This window comes from Hyperolius riggenbachi, chromosome 1 (assembly GCF_040937935.1).
Source record: "Hyperolius riggenbachi isolate aHypRig1 chromosome 1, aHypRig1.pri, whole genome shotgun sequence".
Taxonomy (NCBI): Eukaryota; Metazoa; Chordata; class Amphibia; order Anura; family Hyperoliidae; genus Hyperolius; species Hyperolius riggenbachi.
Window position 1 is genome coordinate 26,776,379 of NC_090646.1, and position 14,856 is coordinate 26,791,234.

A 14,856-nucleotide genomic window follows, 5' to 3' on the forward strand; every position below is an offset into this window, starting at 1 on the left:
GTGATTGAGTGCCCTAGGGGCAGATATCGGTCTAATCTGATAGGTAGCAGTGACAGGGGGTGATTGATGGGTAATTAGTGGGTGTTTAGGGTAGAGAACAGATATAAACACTGCCCTTGGGAGGCGATCTGACGTCGGATCTGCGGGCGAACTATTGGTGTGGGTGGGTGATCAGATTGCCCGCAAGGGGCAGGTTAGGGGCTGATTGATGAGTGGCAGTGACAGGGGGTGATTAATGGGTGGCAGTGCCAGGGGGTGATTGATGGGTGGCAGTGACAGGGGGTGATTGATGGGTGATTGACAGGTGATCAGTGGGTTATTACAGGGAAGAAAAGATGTAACTAATGCACTGGCGAATTGATAAGGGGGGGTCTGAGGGCAATCTGAGCGTGTAGGCGGGTGATTGGGTGCCCGCAAGGGGCAGATTAGGGTCTGATCTGATGGGTAACAGTGACAGGTGGTGATAGGGGGTGATTGATGGGTAATTAGTGGGTGTTTAGAGGAGAGAATAGATGTAAACACTGCGCTTGGGTGGTGATCTGATGTCGGATCTGCGGGCGATCTATTGGTGTGGGTGGGTGATCAGATTGCCCGCAAGGGGCAGGTTAGGGGCTGATTGATGGGTGGCAGTGACAGGGGGTGATTGATGGGTGGCAGTGACAGGGGGTGATTGATGGGTGATTGACAGGTGATCAGTGGGTTATTACAGGGAAGAACAGATGTAACTAATGCACTGGCGAATTGATAAGGGGGGGTCTGAGGGCAATCTGAGCGTGTAGGCGGGTGATTGGGTGCCCGCAAGGGGAAGATTAGGGTCTGATCTGATGGGTAACAGTGACAGGTGGTGATAGGGGGTGATTGATGGGTAATTAGTGGGTGTTTAGAGGAGAGAATAGATGTAAACACTGCGTATGGGTGGTGATCTGATGTCGGATCTGCGGGCGATCTATTGGTGTGGGTGGGTGATCAGATTGCCCGCAAGGGGCAGGTTAGGGGCTGATTGATGGGTGGCAGTGACAGGGGGTGATTGATGGGTGGCAGTGACAGGGGGTGATTGACAGGTGATTGACAGGTGATCAGTGGGTTATTACAGGGAAGAACAGATGTAACTAATGCACTGGCGAATTGATAAGGGGGGGTCTGAGGGCAATCTGAGCGTGTAGGCGGGCGATTGGGTGCCCGCAAGGGGCAGATTAGGGTCTGATCTGATGGGTAACAGTGACAGGTGGTGATAGGGGGTGATTGATGGGTGATTGATGGGTAATTAGTGGGTGTTTAGAGGAGAGAATAGATGTAAACACTGCGTTTGGGTGGTGATCTGATGTCGGATCTGCGGGCGATCTATTGGTGTGGGTGGGTGATCAGATTGCCCGCAAGGGGCAGGTTAGGGGCTGATTGGTGGGTTGCAGTGACAGGGGGTGATTGACAGGTGATTGACAGGTGATTGACAGGTGATTGACAGGTGATCAGGGGGGATAGATGCATACAGTACACAGGGGGGGGGTGATCAGGAGGGGGCAGTGGGCAGGGGGGGAAATAAAAAAAAAATAGCGTTGACAGATAGTGGCAGGGAGTGATTGATGGGTGATTAGGGGGGTGATTGGGTGCAAACAGGGGTCTGGGGGGTGGGCAGGGGGGGGGGGTCTGAGGGGTGCTGTGGGCGATCTGGGGCAGGGGGGGGAGAAATCAGTGTGCTTGGGTGCAGACTGGGGTGGCTGCAGCCTGCCCTGGTGGTCCCTCGGACACTGGGACCACCAGGGCAGGAGGCAGCCTGTATAATACACTTTGTAAACATTACAAAGTGTATTATACACTTTGTATGCGGCGATCGCGGGGTTAACATCCCGCCGGCGCTTCCGTATAGCCGGCGGGATGTTGCGGCGGGCGAGCGGTGACAGGCGGCGGCGGAGGATCGCGTCACGGATGACGCGATCGCTCCGCCCATGCCCTTAAATGTAAATAACAGAAAAAAACTGCGCCAGCCAAATTACAAAAGAGTCTAATTGAGTATTCGCTACCACAAATCCTATGGCAAACTTTCAACGTTGTTGTGACAGCGCTCCTCTGATGGTCCTAGAACAAACAAATACAATCGCACATAGTGTATTACTGGAACAACAAGTTCAAACACCCAACACGTGCACAGGTGATAACAAATGTGTGCCACTCTCCGTGAGATATAGCCCCTTCAGTATAGCAGCTCACCAGATGGACACCACCTCAGAATCCAGGTGGGTCTAGCGTATGGCCTTCAAGCGGCTAACTCTCAATCACAATCTCCCCACTTGTTCAAAGGTAGAAAACGGCTCCAGATTTATTGCACATATCCACATGTAAAACAACATAAATGCACATAGCGTAATTCAATTTTTAAAAACAGGAAATGGCCCGCGCAATCCAGCGCACTCACTTGAGTAGATGAAATGTAAGCATCTCGGGCATCAGAGCCCACCAATAACGTTCCCCTGGTTTACAGCGGCACCGGCGTCCCGACGCTCCGCTCTCCTCCCAGGTGACCGTCCAAGCTTCCCGCTGCCCTCATGACGTCAGCGCTCCTGGGTCCGCCCTACGCGTTTCGTCCAATGGACTCATCAGGGGCTGACGTCACCAAGGGCGCCGACGTCTTTTAAAGTGCGGGCTCCTCCCCTTCAAACTCGGGAGTAAGACGCGTCATAGCGTCAAGCTATCCGCATTACAACCGCGGAAAAAACGACGCATACCCCGCGTCTGTTACGTCATCTCAACCGCGTCTGGAACGCAAGTGTTTCCGTATAGATTCAAAATATGCCATCTGGTGGAGAAATGGCTAATTGTAAGACTTCCAATTGCTAGCAGCAGGACACAATATTCCTCTTTATTTAAAAAATATGCTAAAAGGAACCAAAGATAAAATGGTGAAATTTAAAAGCAAAAACCGAAAAAAAAACAGAAAAAAACCAGGCTGTAGCTTCCCTTATTATTGGCAGGCTCCATATCCCCCACAACAGAAAGACATTTAAAAATACATAGTCAAAATGCAATAGTCCCTATCCCCTGTTTACATAGTTAGGGCCAACATTAGTCATGTGGATATGTGCAATAAATCTGGAGCCGTTTTCTACCTTTGAACAAGTGTGGAGATTGTGATTGAGAGTTAGCCGCTTGAAGGCCATACGCTAGACCCACCTGGATTCTGAGGTGGTGTCCATCTGGTGAGCTGCTATACTGAAGGGGCTATGTCTCACGGAGAGTGGCACACATTTGTTATCACCTGTGCACGTGTTGGGTGTTTGAACTTGTTGTTCCAGTAATACACTATGTGCGATTGTATTTGTTTGTTCTAGGACCATCAGAGGAACGCTGTCACAACAACGTTGAAAGCATGCCCTTAAATGGACCGCCGCCTCTGTGGGTGAGCCGGTCCTTAAGGGCTCCACTTCCCGGCCGCCTCTGTGCGTTAGGCGGTCGGGAAGTGGTTAAGTATCCAGGCTTCCAGGACATCCTGAAGCTGTCCAGGAAGGTGTGTGAAAATTTCAGGTGGTCTTACACGGCCATGGCACGCTTTGCCGATATTCAGCGGAGAAACAACTTGCCGGTGAGACGCTTGATTTTCGACATCAGTCGGGCACTCACTGGAATTCGACCCTCCTGTTGTTCAACCACCTGAAGAAAGCCGTCAAACAGTATCTCTATAACTACAGTCAAAGGAAATGCTCTGGGGAGCTGGGAATGTTCTGGCCAAAGTACTGGACACTCATGTGAAATGCCTGCAGGCTCATGCGGCCATTTGAGGAGGTGACAAACCTGGTGAGTCGCAATGAAGGCACCATCAGCGACTTGAGGAGATGGAGCGTACGTCTGGATCCAACTTTGTGCAGATGGCGTCTTTCATGCTGTCCAGCCTGTTGTAGGACCCCTGTATAAAAAAACTCTAGGGGAATGAACTGTAGTGGGTGGCCATGCTACTAGACCCTCGGTATAGGCACAAAGTGGCGGACATGTTACCGACTCACCAGAAGGCAGAAAGGATGCAGCACATGCAGAACAAGCTGGCAACTATGCTTTACAATGCGTTTAAGGGTGATGTCACAGCACAACGCAATAAAGGTACCACTGACAGTAATCCTCCTCCCATGTCCATGAAGGCAAGGACAGGACTCTCCAGTGATCTCATGGTGATGTCGGACATGCGGACATTCTTTAGTCCAATGCCTCGACTTAGCGCTTCCGGATCCACCCTCCACCAACGCCTGGACTGGCAGGTAGCCGACTACCTGGCCTTAAGTGTGGCTGTAGACACAGTGAGCAGCGATGAATCCTTGGACTACTGGGTGCGCAGGCTTGACCTGTGGCCAGAGCTGTCCCAATTTGCCATACAACTTCTGTCTTGCCCTGCCGCAAGCGTCCTGTCAGAAAGGACCTTCAGCGCAGCTGGAGGCATTGTCACTGAGAAGAGAAGTTGCCTAAGTCAAAAAAGTGTTCAGTACCTGACCTTTATCAAAATGAATGAGGCATGGATCCCGGGGGGCTATTGCCCGCCCGAAGACTAAGTCAGTCCCCACACACAGCATCTCTGCCTGCACGCCGTGTGACTGCCTGCCCCAAGACTAAGTTGCTCCCCACACAGCATCTCTGCCTGCAGGGCCGCTTGACTGCCTTCTCCGCCACCACCAACAGGGTCCAAGACTCCAGGCGGATTACTGAATTTTTAGCAGCGGCAGCTATAATAACTTTTCTGGTGCGTGTACATGCCTGCTTCATTTTTCTGCCCGCACTGCAGCTGCAACAACAAAACAAAAGGCATGTACATGTGTCAAATCCCCTTGCCGCGGTGAAGGGGCTTGCGTATCACAATGAAGCAATGACCGATGGTTATATGAGTGTCTCGGGGGGGGGGGGGGGGGGGGGGTTCACACTCAAGATAATAAAGTTGTTGCTTCATTGTGGACAGACCAAATTCGATCAGCTGGACAGTCATTGTTGTTCTGTCATTGGGCTACCACAGCCCGGCGACTATATGGGCTTGAAAACAGTGGTGTTCATCCGGATTCAGGATATCCAGGTAACCCAGATATCCGACCTTTTTTCAGCTATCCGATTCAGATTTGGATTCCGGATTTCTGTGGAAATCCTGATAACTATCTGCGGATATTTGGTCGCATACCCGGATATCCGCCGGTATCCGGATCCGAATACTGTAACTAAGGAGATCAACTGGAGATGACATCATTGAGCCAATCAGAGGGCTCCCAGCAGAAGCCCTAGCAACCAATCACAGAAGGGATCCCTGGTCAGCCCCACCTGACCTCATTGAGCCAATCAGAGGGCTCCCAGCCTAAACCCTGGCACCCAATCACAGAAAGAAAACCCTGGCCAGGCCCCCCTGTATAATAAGGAGGGATGCCATGATAAGAAATCTTGTCCTTGTTTGTGAATGCTCACTGAGAGACATGCTCCAGTGCTGCTAGCCTAGCAAGTGCTGTACACAGTGATAAACCTAAAGCTGTTCAGTGATGAACCCCTTCACTATCACTACACTATTGTTGTATTGTTAATTAGCTTGATTTCTTTGTGTGACACTCAGAGTGTGTGCTGCAGGGCTGCTGCAGCTGCTATGTGTCTGTGTGTGTGCTGAGCCTGTGCACAGACCACCAGGCCAGCTGCTGCCTGCTGGCCAGCTATTTGCCTTAGCTAGCTACAGTATAGGTTAGGTTAGGGATTAGGGAATAGGATTACTGTGTTATTGTGTAGTTAGTACTGTAGTACTGCAGTCAGTGCTAGTAGTTGTTAGAGTAGTAGTACTACTGTGTTGAGCAGTGCCATTGTGACAGTTAGTGTCTTCTCCTCTGCTGTCTGACTGTCTCTCGGCACATGGCCCTTTGCACTTGGCACTTTGCACATGGCACTTTGCACATGACAAATGGCACTTAGCACATGGCACTTGGCACTTGGCTCTTGGCACTTTGCACGTGGCACTTTCCACTTTGCACGTGGCACTTTGCACTTGGCACTTTGCACTTTGCACATGCAAAGTGCCACATGCAAAGTGCCAAGAGCCAAGTGCCACGTGCAAAGTGCCATTTGCCAAGTGCAAAGTGCCACGTGCCACTGCCATGTCCCAATTGTGCAGTTGGACTTTGGACACAATGTGGGCTGCACAACCGCTGTCTGGAACCTTGGCTTTTTGTTGGGGTGGGCGGATTTTAAGTCCCCACATCATCAATTAGTGTTTCCCTTAAAAAATAATGATGATGCATGCCTCATTTACCCTAAAAACCCTTTTTGAAAGCAATTTAAAGGCCACTTCCGGTCTTTCTATTCAGATATTCGAATCCGCCCGGATACCCCAGATACTGAGGTCGGATATCCGATTCGGATTCGGATCAGAAAAGTTTGAACTCGGATATCTATCCAGGATTGGATATCTGGGTATCCGGATCCAAATCCAATCCGGATTTTGAAAAGGGGTATCCGAGCACTCCTGCTTGAAAACCACCATGGCCTGCAATCTCGCCATGGTTGCGCACGGCCGTCACTACACAAACAGCTGTTTGCGGTGCATTACACAGTGAGTTTGGTGTGTCAGTGTGAAACAGTACTCTAATTACACTCCCTGATTGATGTATACACATGCAAGATGTTTTAGAGTACTTTAGGCTAGGGATGGACGCTGGATTCCGCGGAATTGTAAATTCCGTGATTCCGGCCGGAATTTAGTGATTCCAGTTCCGATATGACAGAACGGAATTGCTATAGCTCTAAAACAGAATTCCGCGGAACGTTACGGAATTCAAATGTACTTTCTCACCTAACTAATTCCTCTCTCCTCCCGGAGTGAGGAGGGTATCATCTTCCAGGGAATTGTAGTATTTCAAAAGCTAGCTTACATACCGTGGCTGGGAATTGAACCCAAGTCGCAGTATGTGGTAGGTAACTTAACCACTATACCACCACCAACACTACATGCTGAAGCCAGCCTAGCATGTACCATTATGATCAATCCAAGAGAAAAAATTAGCTTGCTTAAGGATTTGTAGCATGTCAAAAGCCAACTTACATTGGCTGGGAATAGAACCCAGGTCTGAGTGTGTGGTGGGTAACTCACTTAACCACTATACCACCACCAACACTACATGCGGAAGCCAGCCTAGCATGTACCATTATGATCAATCCAAGAGAAAAATTAGCTTGCTTAAGGATTTGTAGCATGTCAAAAGTCAACTCACATTGGTTGGGAATAGAACCCAGGTCTGAGTGTGTGGTAGGTAACTCACTCAACCACTATACCACCACCAACACTACATGTGGACGCCAGCCTAGCATGTACCATTATGATATATCCAAGAGAAAAATTAGCTTGCTTAAGGATTTGTAGCATGTCAAAAGCAAACTCGCATTGGCTGGGAATCTAACCCAGGCTTACCACTCTGTAGGCTGCTATCCTAACCATTATACCACCAACACAACACACTACAATGCTACATGCTGGAGCCAGCCTAGCATGTACCATTATGATATACCCAAGAGATATAGGCCTGCAATTTAGCATGCAATGTGATTTCTGCCCTTAAAACGCTGCTCTGCGTCAAATCCAGATTTTTCCACGGCACTTTTTGCGTGTATCCCACTCCCCCATGCAAAAACTCAGATGTTAGACCCCTTGAAACATCTTTTCCATCACTTTTGTGGCCATCACAAATGTTTCTAGTTTTCGAAGTTCGCCTCCCCATTGAAGTCTATTGCGGCTCGCAAAAGTTTGCGCAAACCGAACTATTTGCGGAGGTTTATGTTTGAGGTTCACGAACCGGAACTCGGAGGTTCGAGCCATCTCTATTGTACATCCGTATCCTAATTACCTATAGCCATAATTACAAAACTGTATGCAAAATTTAGCAAAATCGTAATCAGCCGTTGTTGCCTTGAAAGTGTATCTATTTATTCTACCCAGCTAATAAAAGGTATTCTGTAAGTCAACATTATTATTTTTTTTTTATTTATTTATACAGCACCAACATAGCCCACAATGCTTTTTAGAGTGTATTTAGTTACTAACTGTCCCTCAGAAGGGATCATAATCCAATCCCGTCCATAGTTATATGTCCATAGTAGTCTAGGGCCAGTTTAGGGGGAAGCCAATTAACTAATCTGTATGTTTTTGGGATGTAGGAGGAAGCCAGAGTGCCTTGAGGAAACCTACACAGACATGCTACAGACCACCTCATATTAATGAAGCTGCAGAACTGCGATTACTACAGCAAATTGAAAAAGCTGCAAGTAAAAATGAGGTCATAGTTATGGGCGACTTCAACTTTCCAGACATTGACTGGGGTATTGAGGCTACCCATTCTGGTAAAAGCAGCAGATTTCTGGCAGCACTACAGGACAATTACTTGACTCAAATGGTAACGGAACCAACTAGGGGGAATGCGTTACTGGATCTGATCATTTCTAATAGACCAGATAATGTATCAAATGTGCAGGTTCAAGAACATTTGGGAAATAGTGATCACAACATGATAACGTTTGATCTGGTGACTGATAGGCCACGGGGCAGCGGGACCACTAAAACTATGAATTTTAGAAAAGCAAAGTTCAATCAAATTAGGCAGGCACTAAGTTTGGTGAACTGGGATAATGTACTACAAGGGTAGGACACTGAAGGGAAATGGCAAGCTTTTAAACTTATTCTCAATCAATATTGTAGTATGTATATCCCATATGGAAACAAAATGTCTAGGAATAAAAAAAGGCCTCTATGGATGAATAGAAAGGTTAGGGATAAAATGAAGAGGGAAAATAATGCCTATAAGGTCCTAAAACAGGAGGGGACCGAGGCTGCACTAAGCAATTATAAGGAGTGCAATAAAAATTGTAAAAAAGAAATTATGCTGGCAAAGATCGAAGCTGAAAATCAAATCGCTAGGGGTATCAAATTTAACCCAAAAAAGTTTTACAAGTACATCAACTCTAAAAAAAGAAAGGTTGACTGTATAGGACTCCTAAAGGATGAGGGTGGGAACTCAATGGTGGATGACCAAGGTAAGGCAGAGTTATTAAATGCTTTCTTTGCTTCTGTCTTCACAAAGGAAACAGCACTGTTGCAAATTACAGAGGCAGAAGAGTCTCAATCTTTTAACTGTAATATTAAATACTTAACGCAGGAAGAAGTGAAGGCAAGACTAAATAAATTAAAAATAGACAAGGCACCTGGCCCGGATGGCATGCATCCTCGGGTCCTAAGGGAATTAAGTTCAGTTATAGATAAACCCCTTTATCTTATCTTTTGTGACTCTCTTTCAACTGGCAGAGTCCCAGTGGATTGGCGTACAGCCCACATTTTCCCATTATTTAAGAAGGGCAAAAAATCAGATCCAGGAAATTATAGACCTGTAAGCTTAACATCAGTTGTATGCAAACTATTTGAGTGGTTACTAAGAGATACTATACATGACTTCATAGTAGAAAATATTCTTATTTCTCAGCATCAACATGGGTTTACTAAAGACAGGTCCTGTTTGACTAACATGCTCAGCTTTTATGAGGTAGTGAATGCTAATATGGATATTGGGAATGCTGTAGATGTGATATACTTGGACTTTGCAAAGGCCTTCGACACTGTTCCCCACAAAAGTCTGGTGCAAAAGTTGAGGATGCAAGGACTGGGGAAGAGTCTGTGTGCATGGATAGGGAACTGGCTAATGGACAGAAAACAAAGAGTTGTGGTCAATGGATTGTACTCAAAATGGGAGACTGTTAACAGTGGGGTCCCACAGGGGTCTGTACTGGGTCCAGTGCTCTTCAATTTATTTATTAATGACCTAGTAGATGCAGTAGTGAGCAATGTTGCTATTTTTGCAGATGATACAAAATTGTGCAGAATCATCAACTCTCAGGAAGACAGCGTCATATTGCAACAGGATCTGGATAGGATGGCTATATGGGCACATAAATGGCAGATGAAATTCAATGTTGAAAAATGTAAAGTCATGCATTTTGGTCATACCAATGGTCTAGCACCATACAAAATAAATGGGATACAGTTGAGACATCAAACGTGGAGAAGTACTTAGGAGTACTCATCGACAACAAGTTAAATAATCGTACTCAATGCCAAGCCGCTGCAGCTAAAGCTAACAAAATTTTGGGATGCATTAAAAGGGAAATAAAAACTCGAGATGCTAGCATAATATTGCCCCTGTTTAACTCTCTAGTAAGGCCACATCTGGAATATGGAATTCAGTTCTGGGCACCACATTACAAAAAAGATATTGCAGTTTTAGAGCAGGTGCAGAGACGAGCTACAAAATTGATACGTGGGATGGAAGGTCTCGCTTACCAAGAAAGGTTAGATAAACTGGGTTTATTTAGTCTAGAGAAAAGACGCCTTAGAGGAGATCTAATTAACATGTATAAATACATCAGAGGGAAATATAATAGCTTGGCGGATGAGCTTTTTGTCCCTAGGCCTTCTCAAAGGACTAGAGGACATGATCTGCGCATGGAGGAAAAACGTTTTAGCCATTTATTTAGGAAAGGGTTCTTTACAGTAAGAGTGATTAAGATGTGGAATGCATTGCCACAGGAAGTCGTTATAGCAAACTCTATACCTGCATTTAAAGGGGGCTTAGATGCTTTCCTTGCGTTGAAAGACATCCATGGCTACAATTACTAGGTAATGCCTAATGATGTTGATCCAGGGATTTTTATCTGATTGCCATTAGAGTTGGGCCGAACGGTTCGCCGGCGAACGTGGTTCGCGCGAACTTAGGTGGTTCGCGTGCGGGTGTCGCACGCGAACGTTTTGCGGCAAAAGTTCGCAAAAAATCGGTTCGCCCCATAATGCACCTGAGGGTCAACTTTGACCCTCTACATCACAGTCAGCAGGCCCAGTGTAGCCAATTAGGCTACACTAGCCCCTGGAGCCCCACCCCCCTTATATAAGGCAGGCAGCGGCGGCCGTTATGGCCACTCGTGTGCCTGCATTAGTGAGAGTAGGGCGAGCTGCTGCAGTCTCTCATAGGGAAAGATTAGTTAGGCTTAACTTCTTCCTGGCTGCATACCTGTTCTGTTCAGTGAGCCCTCAGCCCACTGCATACCTGTACTGTGATCCTGCCACTGCATACCTGTTCATTGATCCTGCCACTGCATACCTGTTCAGTGATCCTGCCAGTGCATACCTGTTCATTGATCCTGCCACTGCATACCTGTTCAGTGATCCTGCCAGTGCATACCTGTTCATTGATCCTGCCACTGCATACCTGTTCAGTGATCCTGCCAGTGCATACCTGTTCATTGATCCTGCCACTGCATACCTGTTCAGTGATCCTGCCAGTGCATACCTGTTCATTGATCCTGCCACTGCATACCTGTTCAGTGATCCTGCCAGTGCATACCTGTTCATTGATCCTGCCACTGCATACCTGTTCAGTGATCCTGCCAGTGCATACCTGTTCATTGATCCTGCCACTGCATACCTGTTCAGTGATCCTGCCAGTGCATACCTGTTCATTGATCCTGCCACTGCATACCTGTTCAGTGAACCCGCCACTGCATACCTGTTCTGTTCAGTGAACAGTTTGGTGTGTCAGTGTGAAGCAGTACCTTAATTACACTACCTGATTGATGTATACACATGCAAGATGTTTTAAAGCACTTTAGGCCTGTCATTTAGCATTCAATGTGATTTCTGCCCTTAAAACGCTGCTTTGCGTCAAATCCAGATTTTTCCCGGGGACTTTTGGCATCTATCCCACTCCGCCATGCCCCCCTCCAGGTGTTAGACCCCTTGAAACATCTTTTCCATCACTTTTGTGGCCAGCATAATTTTTTTTTTTTTTCAAAGTTCGCATCCCCATTGAAGTCTATTGCGGTTCGCGAACTTTAACGCGAACCGAACCTTCCGCGAAAGTTCGCGAACCCGGTTCGCGAACCTAAAATCGGAGGTTCGGCCCAACTCTAATTGCCATCTGGAGTCTGGAAGGAATTTTTCCCTTTTGGGGCTAAATGGACCATGCCTTGTAAGGGTTTTTTCGCCTTCCTCTGGATCAACAGGGATATGTGAGGGAGCAGGCTGGAGTTGTACTTTGTACTGGTTGAACTCGATGGACGTATGTCTTTTTTCAACCATAATAACTATGTAACTATGTAACTATGGAGAGAACATCCAAACTCCTTACAGATAGCGCCCTGGCTGGGATTTGAACCGGGGACCCTGTGCTGCAAGGCGTGAGCACTAACCACTACGCCACCGGGCTCAACATTGCTCTACAGATTATTAAAATATTTTTTTTTATTATTATTATCTATCTATATATAATAGAGTAAGTGCCTCAACCTTCCTGCAAGAAGAAGAAGTAGCACCCTGCCCCCAGGGCCGGTCCAAGCAAGAAGAAGGGGCTGGTCCAAGCAAGAAGAAGTAGTGCCATATCAAACCAAGGGTGAAGAGGGATAATTTGCATATTCAGTAGCAGTGCATTGTGGGTAACCACAAATGTTCACTTATAGCTGAATTAGTGCAGATTTCCTTCTGTTTTAAGAAGGCAAATTACACCAAGCTTTGCTTTTTTTTAGTAGGTGGGCTTTTTGGTCCCTTTTATCCCCCTATACATTCTGAGTGGTTTGGGTCACCCTGAGCTGCTTGGTTACTCGGTTGTACTGGTCCAAGCCCTATCTCATACAGCCGTATTAATCCCTGCCAAGTATGGATGAGGATCAAAAGTGTGAAACAGGCTGTCTACATGTGGGTTAGCTATGACTGTGTAAAATTTAAAGCTATATGCTTGCTATGCATTGGCAGTTCTGGATGCTTGCTTGGCTTACCAAGGCTGAAAAGGGATAATTTGCATATTTAGTAGCAGAGCGTTGCGGGTAACCACAAATGTTCACTTATAGTTGAATTAGTGCAGATTTCCTTCTGTTTTAACCTCCCTGCCGGTTATCCCGAGCTCAGCTCGGGGTAACCTGCCGCGGAGGATTCCTCAGGCCCTGCTGGGCCGATTTGCATAATTTTTTTTTTGTTACACGCAGCTAGCACTTTGCTAGCTGCGTGTAACTTACGATCGCCGCCGCTCCCCGCCGATTCGCCGTAACCCGCCGCGACAGAGGGTGTCCCCCCCCCCGAGACCCGTGCGCTGCCTGGCCAATCAGTGCCAGGCAGCGTCGAGGGGTGGTTCGGGACTCCCTCTGACGTCACGACGTCGATGACGTCGGTGACGTCATCGCGCCCGTCGCCATGGCGACGGGGGAAGCCCTCCTGGAAATCCCGTTCAGAACGGGATTTCCGGATGGGTATATGCGCCGGCGGCGATCGGCGCATTCGGGGGGACGCCGCAGGGAGGGGGGAAGCATGTAGCTAGCGCTAGGCTAGCTACATGCTAAAAAAAAAAAAATAATGCGAAAAAACACCCTCCCTGCCGTGCGCAGCATTTTTTTATAACGGCAGGGAGGTTAAGAAGGCAAATTACACCAAGCTTTGCTTTTTTTTAGTAGGTGGGCTTTTTGGTCCCTTTTATCCCCCTATACATTCTGAGTGGTTTGGGTCACCCTGAGCTGCTTGGTTACTCGGTTGTACTGGTCCAAGCCCTATCTCATACAGCCGTATCAATCCCTGCCAAGTATTGATGAGGACCAAAAGTCTGAAACAGGCTGTCTACATGTGGGGTTGATATGACTGTTTAAAATTTAAAGAGAACCCGAGGTGGGATTTAATTATGTTACTGGGGCACAGAGGCTGGTTGTGCACACTAAGACCAGCCTCCGTTGCCCCACGGTGTGGCTCCAGGACCACCCTGCGCGCCGCTATAGCCCCGCAGTGCTGGTGACACACAGCGTGTCGCCAGCTCAATGTTTACCTCTGCGCTGTCTGTCAGCTCCCCTGCCTCCTCCGCATTGGCGCTACCCGCCCGTGTCCCTTCCCTCCTATCAGCGGGAGGGAAGGGACACGGGCGGGTAGCGCCGAGGCGGGGGAGCGGCGCTGAAAGACAGCGCAGAGGTAAACATTGAGCTGGCGACACGCTGTGTGTCACCAGCACTGCGGGGGCTATAGCGGTGCGCAGGGTGGTCCTGGAGCCACACCGTGGGGCAACGGAGGCTGGTCTTAGTGTGCACAACCAGCCTCTGTGCCCCAGTAACATAATTAAATCCCACCTCGGCCGGGTTCTCTTTAAGGCTATATGCTTGCTACACCAGCGGTTCTGGATGCTTGCTTGGCTTACCAAGGTGAAAAGGGATCATTTGCATATTTAGTAGCAGTGCATTGTGGGTAACCACAAATGTTCACTTATAGCTGAATTATTGCAGATTTCCTTCTGTTTTAAGAAGGCAAATTACACCAATACAGTGGGTGGCATTGCAGGAAGTGACGATAGTGGAACGCACGCTGGAACGTGGAAGAGGTGAGTCATCCCCGCCCGCTGCCTCTTACTAATAGTGGCGGCTGCTACTGTGCTTAAGCAGGAGGGGGAGCGCACATGGGGGACCCAGGTGAGGGAGGGGGGTCCTGCTGAGCTTAATCTGGAGGAAGAGCGCACATGGGGGACCCAGGTGAGGGAGGGGGAGCGCACATGGGGGACCCAGGTGAGGGGGGGGGGGTTCTGCTGAGCTTAAGCTGCAGGGAGAATGCACATGGGGGACCCAGGTGAGGGAGGAGGGTCCTGCTGAGCTTAAGCTGCAGGGAGAGCGCACATGGGGGACCCAGGTGAGGGAGGGGGGTCCTGCTGAGCTTAAGCTGGAGGGGGAGCACACATGGGGGACCCAGGTGAGGGAGGGGGGTCCTGCTGAGCTTAAGCTGGAGGGGGAACGCACATGGGGGACCCAGATGAGGGAGGGGGGTCCTGCTGAGCTTAAGCTGCAGGGAGAGCGCACATGGGGGACCCAGGT